General features: G+C 45.1%; 1 protein-coding gene and 1 pseudogene across 2 annotated transcripts in view; both read right to left on the bottom strand.

The window, feature by feature from the left end:
- Positions 1–18622, bottom strand: part of LOC310791600 (protein NLRC3-like) — a gene marked incomplete at both ends in the record, with an annotated part of 370782 nt that overhangs the window by 145294 nt on the left and 206866 nt on the right. The gene's annotated exons all lie outside the window — the stretch shown is intronic.
- The window catches only part of LOC310791140 (intermembrane lipid transfer protein VPS13C-like), an 86929-nt pseudogene that overhangs the window by 62205 nt on the left and 6102 nt on the right, over positions 1–18622 (bottom strand). Inside the window, exons 3-14 of the transcript in view lie at positions 18363–18516; positions 16907–17026; positions 16106–16209; positions 15436–15603; positions 14022–14319; positions 11965–12115; positions 6191–6323; positions 5897–6015; positions 5538–5707; positions 2670–2926; positions 2313–2545; positions 1060–1152 (exon numbers count right to left, since the gene is read on the bottom strand). The product of the transcript in view is annotated as an intermembrane lipid transfer protein VPS13C-like (transcript). The remainder of the gene's footprint in view (positions 1–1059; positions 1153–2312; positions 2546–2669; positions 2927–5537; positions 5708–5896; positions 6016–6190; positions 6324–11964; positions 12116–14021; positions 14320–15435; positions 15604–16105; positions 16210–16906; positions 17027–18362; positions 18517–18622) is intronic.

The following is an 18622-nucleotide window of genomic DNA, read 5'->3' as shown; positions in this document are numbered from 1 at the left end:
GAATTTAGACATGTGCTTTTCGAGAAAATGAGCTTGCTATATAATGATTTTTTTTATTTGGATGATTATAAAAAATTTGAATTATGTTTTAGAAAGGGAGCATTCCATGCAGCTAATTTCATTTCTAAAGCCTGGGAAAAGAGAAAAAATATGCTGTATATCTGATTTGAGTTCTATAATGTGTACGTTTGTGTATATGTATCCAGTGTGGATATGTTTATATATGCATACACATTGTGTGTGTGTATATATATGCATACATACTGTATGTTTATGTCAAGTTGTTTACACACCTTGCAAGATTGTTGTCTTTAGTGTCTTATAAGCCCATGCGGGCTGGGCACCCTGTGTGCACGACACTTGAATAAAAATATCTATCTATCTATCTATACATGAGCGTGTGTGGAGGAGCGTGGGAGTTGGTATATGCATGTATATGGATGTATACATTTGTTTATGAATGATTTGGGGGCAGGACTCGATAAGCATAGGCTTCTTCCGGCCCCTTTTCAAACAGTTCGCCTTTTCTTTATGTTGGAGTTTACGTATTTTCCTTTTGCTGAAGTCTATTGGACTGTTATGTTTACTGTTTTTTTTCATTTTATGTATTGTTTTAACTGTTTGAAATAAATTGTTTCAATCAATCAATCAATCAACAATTTAGTAAATTATGGTCCCTAGAAGATAAAGCGGACAACACTTTTGGGCGTGATTGACAGGTCGCCTGTCCAGTGATCGCACAGCTCGCCGATCACTTAACCAAGATGGCGACGGTGAAAATGCTAACCTCCAGACTTCCAAACACAAGTCTAAAAACCAATAGGTGATGATGTCACGGTAGCTTTTTATACAGTCTATGTTTAATTTACATGTTACTACAAACTATAACAAACACCAGGAGTTTACCCATATCCAACGTTGTTTTTACTCCTGGCCTTTGTTTCATTATCAGTTATTTTAAATGACTACCGGCCACTTTTGGAGGAAATACATCTATCCATCTATCTATCTATACATACTATCATACATATAAATAAGATCAATTTCAGCTGAAAGTACCTTGACGAAGACTTCCTCCACTGTCACAAAGCCGGTCAGTGGTTGGTTGGGCTGGCTTTTGGTTTCCAAAGCGACTGAGCAAGGCCTCAACACCTATTGGCAAAGAATGACATTTCTATCAGTCAATATACTATTGGATTTGCAAAGTAACACAACTCTTTGACTGCATAATAAAGTAGAGCAGGAATGATGTATTGTTGTAGGTTAACCCAGAAGTTAGCATTGTGCTGGTTCCCTCGTGTGGAAGCCAATGGCATTTTTCTATAGGGATTTTTGGTTAGGTGCCTGAAATAAGATCTGTGGTTAACAGACGTTTATGAAACTGAGACCTTTGTGTTCAACACGATAACCTTCACAAATTATCACCACATTTTTGAAGCGTAAATCTAATTTTCAGAAAACACTTCAAAAATTATAAAGTGGTCTTTGTTTCATAAACTGTTGTTCAGCACAGACGTTATTTCAGTCATTTAACCAAAATCCCCATAGAAAAACACCATTGACTTCCAGACAGGTTTTAGGACTCATCCCTGCGGGACTCCATAAAGACAGAGAAATAACTCCATATGTCTCACGTGGTGATGTCCTTGTGCTCTGTGTGTGTGTGTGTGAGTGCGTACGTGTGTGTGTGTGTCTCACGTGGTGATGACCTTGTGCTCTGTGTGTGCGTGGGTGAGTGCGTGCGTGGGTGTCTCTGTGTGTGTGTGTGTGTGTGTGTGTGTGTGTCTCTGTGTGTGTGCGTACGTGTGTGCTGTGTGGCGTGTGTGCAGGGGCGGACTGCATAATCGGGCACGTCGGGCAAATGCCCGGTGGCCTGGCCTGCAATTATTTTATTTTTTTTTATTTTTTTGTGTGTGCCCGCAGTCAGGCCACTCACTGAACAGCAGGCCAGGCGCCGCCTACTGGTTTACTAGTGCTTTTATTACTTTATTAAGGGTTAAAGTGGGTGCATCTCATTGTAAAGTTGGACTTGGCCCAAATTGGGCTTCAAACGGCCCAAATCGGGCTTCAAACGACCCTAATTGGGCTTCAAACGGCCCAAATCTGGCTTCAAACGGCCCAAATTGGGCTACAAACGGGCTAAAAAAACATTCGCCGCCGCCCTTCGGACGCCGGCACGCACGTCGGCCCGTATCAGCCTGGCCTGCTTGGTATCTAATGCCCGGCCTGAATTATGATCCCAGTCCGCCCCTGCGTGTGTGCTGGTACGTGAGTGTGTGTGTGCGTGCATGTGTGTGGCGTGTGTGTCTCACGGTGGTGATGCCCTTGTGCTCTGGGCTGTGGAGGAAGGGGCAGGCCAGGAGGCGGAGCTCCCTGAGGTTGGCCATCATGCTGTGGGCTCCGCCCTCCTCCGTCAGGCTGACGTCACACTGGAAGGAGGCCACCAGCGAGGGGGCGTCGGCCCGCAGCAGGTCGGCCACGAACACCACCTCCGGGTCGACCACGACCGCCCGCAGCCGCGTCCGCTTCCACTGCTGCTCAGGGGCTGAACATTCAAAATAAAGTGAATTGCGATGCTTCCCCCCCCAAACTGGCATTGATGTCTTACTGGCATTGGAGGCGGAGCCTCCGCAGGGCATTGGGTGTCTTACCGGCGTTGGAGGTCGAACCTCCGCGGGGCTCGGCCAGCTGTTTCAGAGGCAGCCTGTCGCTGTGGGCGGCGGTGGAGGCCGGGGGGGCGGGGCTTTTCGGCAGCGCCTGGATGAAGAAGTCGGCCACGGTCATGAGGAAGTCCACGCTGGCACACAGGTAGAGCTTCTGCAGCACGGCCACAACCTCACGCTCAGGCCCCGCCCCCGCCGCACTCTGACGGTACGTCACGTCGATCATGGCCTCGGCGCTCTCCTCCTCACGCTTCCTGATCATCCTGCACAGAGAGATGGTAAATGGTAAATGGCCTGCATTTATATAGCGCTTTTATCCAAGCGCTTTACAGTCAGTAGGTACATTCACCCATTCACACACCGATGGTGGCAGGTTACCACGCAGGGTGCTGGCACACCAACGGGAGCAATTTGGGGTTCAGTGTCTTGCCCAAGGACACGTCAACATGCAGACTGGAGGAGCCGGAAATCGAACCACCGATTAGTGGACGACCCGCTGTACCTCCTGAGCTACAGCCGCCCGACAGATGGGACATCAGAGCGTGTTAATGTGGTCACATGAGCTCCACGTCATCACCTAGTGCAACATTATGTTCTTACCCTACGTGATGCATTCAACTTGATTATATGCCTCACTTGATTATGTGTTTGTGAGTTTAACCAATTCAGTTGTCTAGGGCCAAGGTTTGTATCTTTTTACTGGACTCTGTGTTGTTGCAGGTTGTTTGCTGACGTATGTGGACTGCATTAGCTAACTGTGTTAGCCTGTGTGGATATTCTTCTTCGCTGGTGTATTTACTGCATTCTGTATTCACCTTTCTTTCAATCAAGCAATCAATAATGAAACTCCTACTCCACTAATAGTAAAAATAGTAGTACAAAAAAATGAGTATAAAATAAGTAAATCAGATATCAAATTAAATAAAAAAGTAATGGGTAACACTAAACGGTACCTTATTTAAGGGTTAGTTGATGTTTAATAAGTATTAACTAACCTTTAATTAACAGCCTTGGTCATAAGCTTGCTCTAACCTTAAAGGAGAACTTACCTCCAAAACACTTTTTTTCAGCTTTTAACCAATATATATGACTTTGGGGGTGATGTGTGAAGAATTCTGGTCAAAATTTCCACATTTGACACCAAACTGTTGCCATTTTACCATTTGTATCATTTTTCAGCAGCATAACTGGCATAAGCGCCCTCTTAGGGTCGAACACTGCTTTTTTTTTTTCTCTCAAATGAATGGGATATTTGACACGTCGTGACGTCACGGTGAGCCAAAGACTATGGGATTTCAAGATAATTACTCCCCTACCCCCCCCTGTACCCTTTCGGCTCCTCAGAACTCCAAGCCTATTCTTATTGAAGTTTGCTCTTAAAATACTGAACGAAACGTCGTCAAAGTTGGCACATGTCTTAATTATAGTTAGTTTTCCGCTGAATGTGTCACTACTTTATTAATATCTTACCTGGATAAGCTTGAATGATGATGTATATATTATCAGTCCGAGTTGGAAGCAGCTGTCTCCAGCCCAGGCAGGCGGGAGAGAGTCGTACTGTAAACCTCATGCACTAGCTCCAAGCTCCGCGGGCGCGCGCAGCAGAGCAGAGCTCTCTGTGCTCTGAGAGCAGAGAGAGCAGTCTGATATTTCCGCAAACAAATATGGTCGCAGACTTTAGCGCACATGTAAAATATAACGCTATACTACGACGTGACAACGTGACAAAGCTTCTCTAAACACATCGGCTACTATCATATTTCCCTGCATCCCTCCTACTGAGATTATATCGGTAATGATTTTGGACAGACTGAATGCGCGGAGGAGGAGGAGGAGAGATCTGCAGCTGTGCCCTGAGTAGCCCTGAGAGACACTCGCCTTGCTCCGACTACTGTGTCTGTCTGTGAAAAGCGTCCTGTCCAGTCGCACCTTGGCAAACAGATGCGGGATTCCCTCAATCCTGTACCCAATCTCAGACTGTATTCTCTAAATCGCACACCAGCTATTTCTGTCTGTGTTTGTTTGTTGCTCCGTGAGGTTAGAGCGCCCCATGCATGCAGCAGGCTGTTTCGCCAGCTGGGGTCTGGCAGGAGGGAGGAGGCGCAGGCAGCCTCCACTGCGCTGAGAGGAAAACTTTTGCACAACTTTTAACAAGAATCACGAAAAGCCCCCAAACTAAAATGAAAAAGGGACTATATGGCAACTTGGACGAGGGAATGACGTAGAGAAATCTCGCATTGTGTTACCCCAGAACGGGGGGTTTGTCGTATTGTGCGGTGTGCTGCTGTAACGAGCCCATGCCACTTTGCTCTCGTAACGTAGTTTGATACACTGCCATAGAGATACATGCAGAAAAATAATTAAATTTCTAGTTCGCCACTGAATTACCAAATTGATATAACTTTCAACCATTTTGAGCAAAGCTCTTTCCAAACAGGCCACCAGCGTTGGCTAGTTGTTGATATTTATAAAGATATGGCCCCTCTCAAATAAATTATTTTTGAGGCAGTAGGCAAACTGTAATGGCGTCGATTTCCGGAAAAAAATCTGGACTTGAACACAGCCAAAGAGTCCAGTATAGACAAGAGTATATGTAATTTCTTGGTTTTTTCCATAGGTATTTTCAAATCACTGTTCTAATACATATCTAGGGGGTAAGTCCTCCTTTAACCTCAGTGAGGTCATGCCTCAAACCAACCTCAATACCTTAGTTAACATGAACAGTATAAGTAATAATTACTAGACAGTGTAGACACATTAGTTAACTCTTAATTAAGGCTTAGTTCACATGAACAGCATTAGTAAATGATTACTAGGCACATTAGTTAACTGTTAATTAAGGATTCGTTATCGCTACTTAAGCAGAGGTCTCACCTGGAGCTGACGCGGGTCATGGCAGTGCGCAGGTCGTCCAGCGTGCAGCCGCTCAGCACGGTGCTGAGCTCCATGCTGCCGTCGCTCAGCAGCTTCCCAGACGCCTGCAGCTTGTGGAGGGCCAGCTCCCCCAGACGCAGGCTCTGCTGCCGCAGGCCCAGCCCAGGGGACTGCAGGGAGGGCAGGGGGAGAGAGCAGGCCCAGCTCAGGAGACTGCAGGGAGGGCAGGGGAGAGAGCGATGGTGAAGGGTCAGACATCATGGGACAGATTCATAGACGTATAAAAACATATGGACTGAGTCACTTGCAGGCTAAAGGTGAGAATGATCCCTCTGTTCTTACCAGAGCCAGAGACTCACCTGTTTGGGGGCGTGGCTGTACAACACCAGAGCCAGAGACTCAATGTTGAAGTTGAACTTGACAGTTTCCTGAGGCTCCTCCTCCTGATCGCTGATGTCACTCTGCTTCTCCGCGCCGCCTGAGGGCAACATCACACACAGTTTACAGCCAGATCCTCTCGCGCGCGCGCACCCGTGTGTGTACCTGTGTGTGTGTGTGTGTGTGTGTGTACCTGTGTGTGTGTGTGTGTGTGTGTACCTGTGTGTGTGTGTGTGTGTGTGTGTGTGTGTGTGTGTGTGTGCGTGTGCGTGTACCTGTGTGTGTATATGTTGTGATGTGTAGGCTCTCTGCCTGTGTGGATGCAGCAGGGGCTGGGCTCTCAGCCTCTCCCAGGTTCTCCATCAGGATCCTCAGCAGAACCTTCAGGTCGTCCTGACTCAGCGCCACCTGGAGGCGCAGGAAGCACAGGAGGTACAGCTTTTAGCCTGCTTTCTCCCCACGACTTTCACTTTTAATCCAGAGGTTTAATCATGCTTCAGTCCATAGTTTTCCTCTTCAGGTAAAAATGTACGGAAGCCATGAGAGGCAATTGAGAACACAAATCTGGGAATCCATTTTCCAAGTCTGATCTGACTAATGTAGTTTTCGCTCCTGTAAAAGTTTAGCCAGCATTAAGTTCAATTGTCTTTTCTTTTTTCATCTGTGAAGTAGGGGGGGAAATGGCATAACTTGCTAACACAATGTATGTACCTTGGAAGAAGAAATTGATGCTTTCAGTCCTATGTATGTATGTAGAACATGGTCTAGTGGCGCACTCTTGTGGTCGAGAGGTATTACAGCGACATACATTCAGAAACATGCGCCTGACAAAAAAAAGGCAAATATCCCCCCGCTTGTTTCATATATTATTTTATTTTATTATTATTTGAAGGAAGTTGGATTTTTTTTCTTTTCTTAATTGCCTGCCAGGACTTCCATAAAAAAAACGTTTAATCCTCCACTAGAGCTACAGGCTGTCAACAAACATACCAACTGATCCAGCTAAACTAACTAAACACCGTCAGAGTCAAGCTGTCACCGGACAGGAGGGTACAGATCGTACCTTCAACGGCTGCAATGTGGACCGTGTGCAAAAACAAGAGCACAGGAGTTAGTGACAGGCTGTAATTATGCAAACACCCAGAAGGTCCCTTCAGTGAGTGTAGAAATATATAGATATTAATTCCAGGGCCGTGTGTGTGTGTGTTTGTGCGTGCGCGTGTGTGTGTGTGTGTGTGTGTGTGTGTGTGTGTGTGCGCGCGCGTGTGTGTGTGTCCTCCGCATATCTCCCCATTTATCACGAGGCTTTAAGGTTTATCACAAAACTGTAAAAATCTAACTCACCACTGTGTTCTCTACCAGGAAGTGGGCTGGCCATCTCTGACTCTACGTAGGCTGAGTCACTGGTATCTTTTTATTTATACGGCGATATTAAAACAACTCCCAAATTATTTGTGTACATTGTCCAGCAGAGCAACAACAATTACTCTTTACGCTCACAAAAGCTGTTTTTATTGAATGTAAAAAGGGCTCGTACAGAGTATGGTAAAAAGGTGTTTCAGTTCTCAGCACCGATGGCATGGAATGAGCTCCAGAAGGACCTGAAATTACAGGAGCTGGTCTCATTAAATGTTTTGAAAACAATGGTTAAAGGTAGGGAGGCCGGTGAAAGTTGCAACTGTTTTTTTTCTTCATAGTTGAACTTGCTTTTATGAATGACTGAATGTATGTGTACCATGTAGTGTAGTAATGTTATGAGATGTTTGTTGTGGCGTCTGCAACTTGTATAATTGTATGCTGCTTTTCTTGGCCAGGTCCCTCTTGAAAAAGAGATTCTTAATCTCAACGAGGCTAACCTGGATAAATAAAGGTTAAATAAAAAATAAAAAAAATCTCCGCAATCATTCGTCCGATCGACTTCAAAACTTGCCGGGTGCGCTGCTGGGGACCCGATGGGGTGCAGTCCGGAATTGTGTGTAATTCGGGCACGCACATAGTCATAGGTAGTGGCTATAAGCCAAATTGTTCTCTTAAACATCGCTATCGGCGCAGAACTTTGCAATCGGTGCGTCCCTAAATTGAAATGTTATGTATTTACATTAACCCTAACAACAAGTTAGGTAAAGCAATATTTTAGTGGGTTTGTGGAATGTAATGCGGAAGTCTAAACGTCCCAACGTGTTGTTTAAACACTCTGAGCAATAACGTTGTCTCGGTAGCGTCCATGCTGCCTAGGGATGGGTATCGTTAAGGAATTAACGATACTAGTACTCTTATCGATACTGCTTATCGATCCGGTACTTTAACGGTACTCTTATCGGTACTTTTGTTATTTTTACGAGAAAAAAATCCCGAAACAAATGGGACTGGTTGTTGTCGGTTCTTTTTGTTATTTTTAAGAGGAGAAAGGGGGGAAAAAAGAGACAAATTAACCTGGTCACAGTTAGGTGGCACTCATTTATCCTTTCCTCATTCATTCTCCCACTAGCACTAGCTTTAACAAAAAAAAGTAGCAAAATCTTAATGGGTGCGTTTTTATTATTAATTTAAATATCCTAAAATATCCTTCTACCACACTGTGCCAATAGCAACATTCAGCTAGGGAAACTGAAAGCATAATAAAAAATAAAGCAAGACAGTATCTGCCTGCTGTACTTCCCCCCAAATCACTAAATAAAAATCCCCCCTGCTCTGAAAGTAACATTTCTGAACGACAACTGAGATGATGACCGTCACCTGACGATTTATATGTAAGGAATTTAGATAGAAATATGGATTTTGATATCACTATTGATTCAATAAGTTAATATCAAAACCCCGGGGCACCACCACGTTCATCAGTAATTTATATTACTTTAATAAGCAATTTATATTACTTTAATAAGTAATCTATTACCCCTGGCGTCGGTCACAGGGAATCAGAATCAGTTCTAAAGGAAGGGAGATCTTTAATCGACTGATATTATTATAACAAGCACCGAACACGTGTTTAACTTCAAAACAGAATGCGTTTATTTAATCCACCAAATAGTAAAATCACAGTATTATGCATAACACCTTGTTCGATTGAGAGGTAAGGAGGAAGTAGGAGGAAAATGAAAGAAAGGAAATAAGGTATTCAAAGAAAGCCTAGTTTAAACCTAACCTAATTAAATACATATTCTAATTCAATAGGTGAGTATTCTAAGTTACTCTATCTTCACAGCACTCTCACAATAAGCAGAAAGACGTGTGGTCACTTTGCCTGTCTGAGAGTCGAGGGTTCTCTCCCTCTGTTCGTCTGTGGGAGAACGGCCTTCCTGGCTCGGCTGGGATCCCACCGGAAGGCAGGAGCTGCCATGGCAACGAAGGGTGGCCGTGTCTGCTCTTGGACGGGCAGGCGAGGGGTCTCAAAACCGGCTGGTTGTTGGTTCAATTGTCTTTATCTCATCCCGTTGAGAAAGGGGGGATCGCCTTATATTTAGTTCGATGAGCTCCAGACTATTGCTTGCTGCCGTTTGTCGAGTCAATACTGTTTGAATGGAGCTTGGTTGTCCACATGCCTGTTCTTGGGAAGCGGTCTCATGGTCATGGGACCTGACACGGCTTTCCTCCGTCAGGGCCAAGGGATCCAAAAATCATATTAGTGGGTTGGTTATCAAGCCCAAAAAGCTCCTCAAATCAGACGCTTAATGTCCATCAGTGTTCTGTTGCTCTGCTGTCAAGTGACTGACTGCATATAAAATTGGCCAGACTATCACGCCTCTCGACTGGGTGGTAGTCATATCATCGCCTTCAAAAGCATGGCATCTTTTGAGGCCTAAAAGTAAGGACTACATCTTGAATTCTTGAGTTCTAAAAAGTCCTTGTTGTTTCAAAGTTCTTCTTTCGTCTGCACAAGTCTGCTAGAGCGCAGCCAGCCACAGTTTTTATCTCCTCCTGTCAGGAGAAAAGGGGCATGGCCCTGCCTTCTATTGCATTCAGATAAGGGTATGGGTTTAGAACTCAACTAAACTATTTCTCTTACAAGCATATTTATATTTCTCGACATCACTCTTGGTGTGATAAAGACAAGATATAAAGGGAAAAGAGAGAGGTAAGTAGATAACTACTTAGATAGATAGATATTATAGACATTGGTCTTGTTACACTGGATGGCCCACGAAAGATTTACGACTGTTTATCCAGGGGCTGGCGGCGAGAAAGACATCTACCTCTTTCCCTTAACTTATCACATGCTTAAAACATCTCATCAAATGACTTCATGGCCATGATACTTTCAGAATTACATCACACACATTATTCTGATTATTTTGAAATCAAACATGTGTGGTGTATCTTTATATTTAAGGAATAAACCAAAACTACTTCTGGAACACATATCTTTACCAAATCTTGTATACGTGTACGTAACACAAACATATCTAATGAAACCATGGGTTAATTAAATCACTTATCTTGGGTGAATTAAAAAGAGTTACCCTAGATTCGATAACATGTCAACACTGTTAGATCTACGGTAACAAATTAAATGATTGTCACACACACATTAACACACTATACATATACATTCCTACTCAAGAAGTATGTAATACTAATTAACTTGACAAAGTATAGAATCATGAGGTTTGTTAATTCCATTTTGCCACACACAAAAAGACCACGACAGTGAATGTCTGTTGGCTCTTCTTAAAAAGGAATGTGAAGTGGTTTATAGCCTTTGACCCCCCACTTCCATTCGATGACCTTTGGTTTAAGGAGGAAGATGGGACCATGTTGTACATTTACAATTTACAAAGCATTATTAAACATACCCATGATTTATATAGATCAATGTGGGTTGCGATTCGGAGAATATTGATACCAAACACTCCATGAGTTGTACGTACAGTACACAAGTTCCTAAACTGTTTGCTTCCAGACTCAATGCCTGGGCATGACTGTTTTTCTTCAAGAGTCCTGTCCCGGGGTCCCGTCCGTGTGACCTGTGAACTAAATCTCCACCAACCGGACAGAACGGACATTGACGAAACACACTGTCAGCAGTTAGAAATCACTCCTTTGGTATTTCCAGACAGGCTGGCATCTTGGGCCCTTTTCGGCTCCCCCCCCCCAGATGCAAGGGCCAGAGGTCAATTCCTGTGACCTCTGGAGAGGAGAGATCTGTACATTAAATATTCAATATTTATTGGACGTTACAAGATGAGTTTCGCTACATATAGCAGACTGTATTTATGATGATGAACACACCCAAACAGCGGAGAAATGTTTACTACTCTCGTCTTAATCATTACCATGTTCACATAGTTACCTGATGAGGTAGACTGGGTAACGCAACCGTGGCATCATTGACAGGAGATGATGGAGGGCGAGCTAGCTTGTCAAAAACTGTGCATTTCTCCGTTTGAATGTGATGCACTTTGGTAAGTGTTTAGACAAATTGCTCGTGTTTCCACCTTTTACTAGCTAAGGTTTTATTGCACTTGTGACAACGTGAATTGTCACCATCGACTCGAGTGAAGTACAACCACACTTTAGAATCTGATCGCTTCGTTCTTTCAGCCATTCTTAACGTGTGCTCTGCTCAGTTGCATGTCTAGTCTATCTGCCTGCTCCTCCGCCGGTTCCCTGTTCCCTGTGCTGTGCATGTGTGTGGTGGGTGCTCTCAGGCACGCCCCCAGCCCCTCCCCTCTCCTCTCAGTCCTACTCCTCTCGTCTTGGCTGGCAGTGCAGCAGCTGTGTCTCGGAGAGCAACGCGGAAAAGATTATCCCTTTTCTTGTTCGGAAATCGCAAAAAACACATCATAGGCCTGTCTTACGGAGTTGGTGAGATAAAATGTGCAAGATAACGTAACGTTTATTTAGCAATTATATAGCCTATAGTAAATCTATTTTCTTAATTTCTCCACTCCAGACAGTACCGATAAGAGAACCGTTAACGTGAAAGCTTATTGATCCTCCGGTATCCCGAAATCCGGCCCCGGGGCCAGTTTGGTACCGGGTCTCGGTACCCATCCCTAATGCTGCCTCCCCATTATGACCATGAACCCGGCTGTAGACCCACTCGTACCTTCATGGGCTTCAGGTCTCCATCGATCTCCACGACTGCCATCTTGTGGTACCAGGAGGCGGCCAGGTTCCTCTTGATGCTCAGCGTGAGGTTGAGTGGCTCCAGCAGCTCTGAGCTGGGCCCGCCCGACGCCACAGGGTCCATGCAGATCCTGCAGAACCACAAACCAGCAAAGCAGTGAGACAGTCTCTTGCTGAATCCAGAAGCTAGGGCTGGGCAATAGATGGATATTATATGGATATGGTGATTTCAGACTAGATATGGTGTTCGATTTTGGAGGTGTAGCTTCGAGAGACAGTGTCTAGTTTCCTGGCTGGGTGTGGTCCTTCAGGCCAACACTGTGCTTAACACGGAAAGATAACTCCACACTGATCTTTGGTGAAGTGTCCCTTTAACACATTGAGTGCCACAGCGCTTCAGTAAAATTGTCTGGAGCCTGTGCCAGATTCACTTCCATTCAGTTGAAAACAGCTATAGAATTTTTTCTATTAGGGCTATATGGACAGGGCTGGACTCTAATGAAACATTGGACACTCCTGCTTCTTTCAAAGAAGAAATTTTGTTTCTAGACAGTTCCATTATGAAATGACAGCCTCTGAAAGAGCACTTTCAAGGGTTTTCTGCTGTCTTTTTTTACTTTTCAAGATAAAGTCACTTTTATGAATACTTTTTGCACTCTAATTTCGAGCACATTCACTGACTCTGGCTAATGTTTTCTGGTGTGGTGACATGGTGTGGTTCTGTGCGGCCTGCGTGCCCCACCCCCCTCTCCCCCCCTCCCCCCCTCTCCACCCCTGAGCTGCGGGCTCCTCCCCACACGCACACAGTCTGTTTTCGCAGCCTCCGTTTTTGCCCCGGGCGGATCCCAGCGCAACAAGGAAATGGCAAACGGGACTGCAGGAAAGGGTTTGGCCGTTCGGCTTCGGGTGCTGCCTTTCTGGCGGGTAGTCGTGTGGAGAGGCTATGTGCAGACGGATAGACAGAGGCGGAGGAGCTCAGTTGTGGGCGCGGATCGCAGCCAACTGTCGGCTGCAGACGGAGCAATCTGTGTGGCTCTGGCTGCAGCATGCATCGGGTGTCTCTTTGATCACGGCTTTCTCCGCTTTCTCCTGCACAAAGTAAAGGATCTGAGGTGGGTGGCGCAGCTCCCGTGTAGATGTTTAAGGTGGCGCCGTGTGATCCCTTGAAGGGATTCATGCTCACTGGCTGGGTACGACCTTAAACAGCAGAATTATGGAATAATATGAATTATGATTTTAGGACGTCCACAGACGTCCTTGGCACTTCTCGTTACTTTTTTTAGGACGTCCACAGACGTCCTTGGCAGTCAATGTGTTAAAGGTCCCAATTCGTGCAGCTGTAACCTCTTAAAAACGTGTGTCTCTGGTCCATAAAACATGATTCTGGATTAATCTGTCGAAAATATAGCAAACCCGTTTGTTGTGACGGAGTTCTCACTTCCTCATCTGGTCGCTTCCCAAGAACGGCCTGTTTCTATAATATATTCAGAACTAACAGTTCCCATTGGCCGCTGAGGGAGAGCCCGCCCCAGGCTCCCAGCGGCCAATCAGATTAGCGTCTGTGGACCAGCACGCTAGGTTGCGAGTTATCGTTAACTAAACGGTACTACGCTAAAGAGGACATCTCAAAATGCCTAGACTTACCGAATGCACCTCTGCAGTTGCTGGATCACGTACAGTTGGCGTCGCTCCAGCTAGAAGTGTTAATTTTGTGGCTATAGACTAAATGGTGCAGGTAGCTTGTGTGAGAGAGACCCGCGCAGTATGCAGGAGGAAGCTAGTGACGTCCCGATTCCCCCAGATTCCCCTCTGGGCAAACGAAGCGTTTGGGGGTGTGGCTTGGAGGAGACTGCAGAGGGACGCTGGATAGGGACAAATCCAACTGTGGCAGTTCTGAGCGTGTGACCACTCATTACAGGGAGGGCTGACAGCAGTATATATGCATTTACAAGTAAAAACAGCTTTTGCACGGAATGGGACCTTTAATGAACCCTGGCTTTTATAGAACCGAGAGCTCATCCCTGCAGAGCGACTGACCTGGAGAGTTTGAGCTGCGTCAGCTGGAGGTCCATGTTGTCGATGACAGCGGGCAGCCATCCACGGGCAGCAGAGAGAAGCTATTCCCCAGGGTGATCAGACCCAGGTCCACCTCCAGCGCCTGGTGGGAGATGGAGGACTGAGGGATGAGGATGAGGGGGGCCTTCAGCCTGATGTCCATGGACAGACGGAAGCTCTTCTGGGCAAAGTCTCTGACGCTGGACGCTGCCTTCTCCGCCGCCTGGGCCGTCGCTGCACTCAGAGCCTCCTTCGCCGTCTGGAAGTTGTTGGTGAAGTTCTGAACGACAGGGCGCAAAAATAACAATGAGTTTATTTACAATAAACTACTACACCATATTGTGCGGTGGCCTGCAAAAACACTTCACATGGTGAAAATTAATTTTCTTTTCTTTTTTATTTATTATTATTATTTTAGTTCCATAAATTAGAAACTCTTCCCTATACAGTATATCACTTTTGGAATTACTGCTATAGCTCTCTCAGATCAAAGGTTATGAGTATTTTAATCTGTTATGTGTCTAAAAGTAAAACGTGGGAAAAATGGGTTTCAACATTCCACAACAATTTTCTACAGTGCCATTCCACCAAAACTATAAAAAAAACTTTCCCTTTTGTTTTATGAAAATACTTATTCACCGTGAGGTTCTATGGAAATGAAAGTAACCAAATCACTCAAAATCTCAAAATACCTGCATAGCGCACCAGATGCGTAGTATATATATTTCCTCTAATATTAGCCGGGTCTCCGATAATGGCCGGGTCATATAACACATAAAGATCAGCCCCAAATACAGGCAACAAATACAGGCAAAAACAACGATTGATCCAGGTAAACTCCTAGTGCCGGTTATAGAATGTAACTGTAGTTTGTAGTAACGTACAAGTGCCAAAAGATGGCGGCAGCTACATTTGAATTACCATGGGGCCCATGCTGTCTCTGGAGCATGCCGTTGACAATTACCGTAATTATCAGTAATGCATTGCAGTAACAAAACAAACCAAACCAACAAAAAAATGAACCCCAAAAGAAACAGATCAGAAAACAAGGAGGCTTGGTACTAAATATGAGAAAATACTTAGAATTAGAAATAAAGGCCTAAGCTAGTTTCTACTTTTCAAACTTTTACTCCTTCATGCACCTTGGTTTAAAGTTAAATAACAACATATTTGTATTCCCAAGTGTCACCGAGTGAATTGGAGTCCTCGTGAGAATTTCTGAGTCTTACATATACGGCATTTAAAATGGAAGGTGAAGGTTTTTGTTAAGAGAACAAAACATGACTTCTTCATATCCGTTTGATTTAATTTGCAAAGTTTCAACTGTAATGCTTCTCTGTCTCTATCCTCACATTGTTAGAGACACTGGACAGGTGTGATGTGGTGCGAGGCTCACCAGCAGAGACATGAAGAACTTGTGCAGGTAAACCACCTGGATGCAGCCCACGTTCAGCTTCACCCGCCCGTCCGTCTTGCTCATGTCGGCATACCCGGCACCCTCTGTGGCGCTGGGAGTCAAACTCATGGAGAAGCTGAACACCTCGTCGCCCACGATGGAGATGGCCTGCCAGACGCAAAGATGATGAACTGAGTCAAGAGGAAAGGGCTGAGTGAAGAGTAACAGACTGAGGAGGATTTTCAGAGCAGCTAAGGTGATGAATCTGTTACACCAGTGATTCCCAGAGTGTGGGCCGTGGAGGTACTGCAGGTGGGCCGTGGAGGTACTGCAGGTGGGCCACGGGGGGGCATACCTGCCAACACTCATGATTTTTGGAATACCATGAAATATTCATGATGAAATATTTGCTTTAGAAAAGTAATCAGAACTAAGAAAACAAAGTTGTTTTATAGCTGTTATAAAAATATAGAGTAATACAGCAGACTTGTGTGTAGTTGTGTGAGTTGTGATAAGGGTTGGAAGATTTTCAGATTTCAAAGTGGGCCGCGGCATTCTGAAGTTTGGGAATGACTGCGTTAAGACGTTGTCCCTGTAGCTCAGCTCAGAGATCAGCAGTAACAGCAACAGTGAAAGTAACAGTGACAGTGGAGCGGTGGCGGCGCCTTGCCTTCTTGTGGACGCTCTTTGGATCGACGTTGATGACGATGAAATCTCGGAGGCGGGCGGAGAGCTGAGTCTGAGGACCTTGCATCAGCAGAGAGCCGTTCATACCTGAGGAACAAACAGAGCAAAACACAGACATCAATACAAAGAGGATACTCACCTATGACTTCTGACTACAGTAAGTCCTCATCACCTGGGCGTAAGATATAGCCCACAGCCTCTCACAGCCTGACTGACTAGACTACAACTACTGTTTACAAATAAAACTAGTTCTTTTATGAATTTCAGCAGGAGACTTCAGTGTTCGGTGGATAAAATTATCCCTTTAAAAGACAATATCTTCTATATTGTAAAGATATTGAATGAGGAACTTTGTGGAATAATGTTTTTTTGGACACAGCATTTTGGAGGAAAACTCTTCATACAGTACATCACCCAGCCTTTCCATATACAGATGTTAGTCCAATTTATTTCTGTAGAACTGCAGCAGCAGCAGTAAAAGTGGGGGCTTTGTCTCCCCCTCCCCCATATTTTATTTTAATATTTTCAGAACGTGAAAAACAAAAGGCTCAGACACAGAAAGAAAAACAAAACAAACAAAAACAAACATATCATCCACATTCCAACAGCTACCAGCCGCGTAGCGTGAAGTGCTTGCAAGAGATGTGCGTGATCCCACGCAAAGGGTCCACGAGAAGTCAGCTGGGTGAGTTACGTATCGCTTTTAACCTCGTCCAAGTAGGCCAGAAACAGGTACCAGATAATTGAGTGGTTGATTTGGTATGGTGGTCTGGTGGCTCTGTACCTTGGATCTTGATGTCGGCCATGTTGCAGCTCTGGTCGCACACCAGGACGTTGAAGGCTCCCAGCGTCACCATCACCTTCAGGTCGATGACATCACTGTCAGAGGGCGAGGCCAAAGCGGCTGGCAGGGAGATGGAGACAGAGCGGACATGTTGGATTTTAGTTGATGAGTTTTGAGCCGTGGCTTTAGTCTGTCCCTGGGAAAAGCTTGCGAACATGTGGGGTGGCTACTTTTTATAATAATGATGATGTTATTGTATTTTATGCAGGGTTGGGAGAGTTACTTTAACATTTTAATCCAATACAATTACTAGTTACCCGTTAAAAATGAATTCCCTGCATTTGAGTCCGGGGGCATGCTCCTCAGGAGGACATTATAAAAAAAAAACAGCTCTGTAATCCTCATTTCAGACCTTATGTGTTGGTTACAGCAGGCGTTCAGTTAATCTATCTAGTGTCGCCTGTTTCTCATTATTAATAATTATTATACCATGGTCTGGGTGAATACTCGATTCTGATTAGCTGCAAGGTGTCCATTATTTTGTGATATTGTACAGTGATAATGGACACCTAGCTAAATGGTCTGTTCACCGTTCATATCAATGCGCCATAGTTTCACAGTGGTATCAAGAGAGCTGTTTGAGCTCTATACCCCCGTTAAGGGTTAATATGACAATTTTGGATGTTGAGAAAAAAAATTACTCGGTCAAAGTAAGTATTTAAATCACCCCTGTGTGCTCAGTTTATCAAAAATAACTCTTATTTACAATTTTGATTTTCGTTTCGGAGATTTCCCTCCCCTGACAGAAGCCGGCTCTGAGCCATTATGAGCCACTGTCAATAGTGTTTGGCAACATGGAAACGACTCTCAGTCTCCGGACAGAGAAAATGGGCGTCAACAGCCGAGGAAAGAGAGAGAGAGAGAGAGAGAGAGAGAGAGAAGCTTGCACTCAACAGCGCTGTGCTGTCCTCCTTTCTCTCTCTCTCCTCTCGCCTCTTCATACGCACATTTTGCGTATGAAGTTGTATGTTGCCAAACACTATTGACAGTTCGTCAAGGCAAACTTCGTGGAGGCAAACCATCCTCGGCTTCGCCTCGGACGGTTCACGCCTCCACGTCGTCCCTTAAAAAGTGATAATGGACACCTCGTCGTGCATTAACCCTTACATAAACACATATTATGTGGTTTCTAGTCATTTATTTTTTGGGTGCACTGGTCTTTTTTTTCTTTTCTTTTTTAGAGCAAAGTGTTTTGTGTGTGTTGTGTTGTGACGAGTGCGTGTGTGTGTGTGTGTGTGTGTGTGTGTGTGTGTGTGTGTGCGTGTGCGTGTGTGTGTGTGTGTGTGTGCGTGTGTGTGTGTGTGTGTGTGCGTGTGTGTGTGTGTGTGTGTGCGTGTGCGTGTGTGCGTGTGTGTGTGTGTGTGTGCGTGCGTGTGTGTGTGTGTGTTCCCCTCACTGGACTTGGCGGACGCCGCCTTGCTCTCTGTCTCGGTCTTGGGCCGCCTCTCTCTCTCCGGAGATGAGCCGGGCGAGAGAGCCACAGACAGGAAGTCCATGGCCGATAGCAGAGCCTCCGTGTGGAGGAGCAGGTCGAGAGAGGTGAAGGTCACCTGGAGAGAGAGAGAGAGAGAGAGAGAGAGAGAGAGAGAGAGAGAGAGAGAGAGAGAGAGACAGAGAGAGACAGAGAGAGACAGAGAGAGAGAGAGAGAGAGGGAT

The sequence above is a fragment of the Poromitra crassiceps genome (genome assembly GCF_964638095.1).
Source record: "Poromitra crassiceps genome assembly, chromosome: 16".
NCBI lineage: Eukaryota > Metazoa > Chordata > Actinopteri > Beryciformes > Melamphaidae > Poromitra > Poromitra crassiceps.
This window is presented reverse-complemented; position numbering and strand designations above follow the sequence as displayed.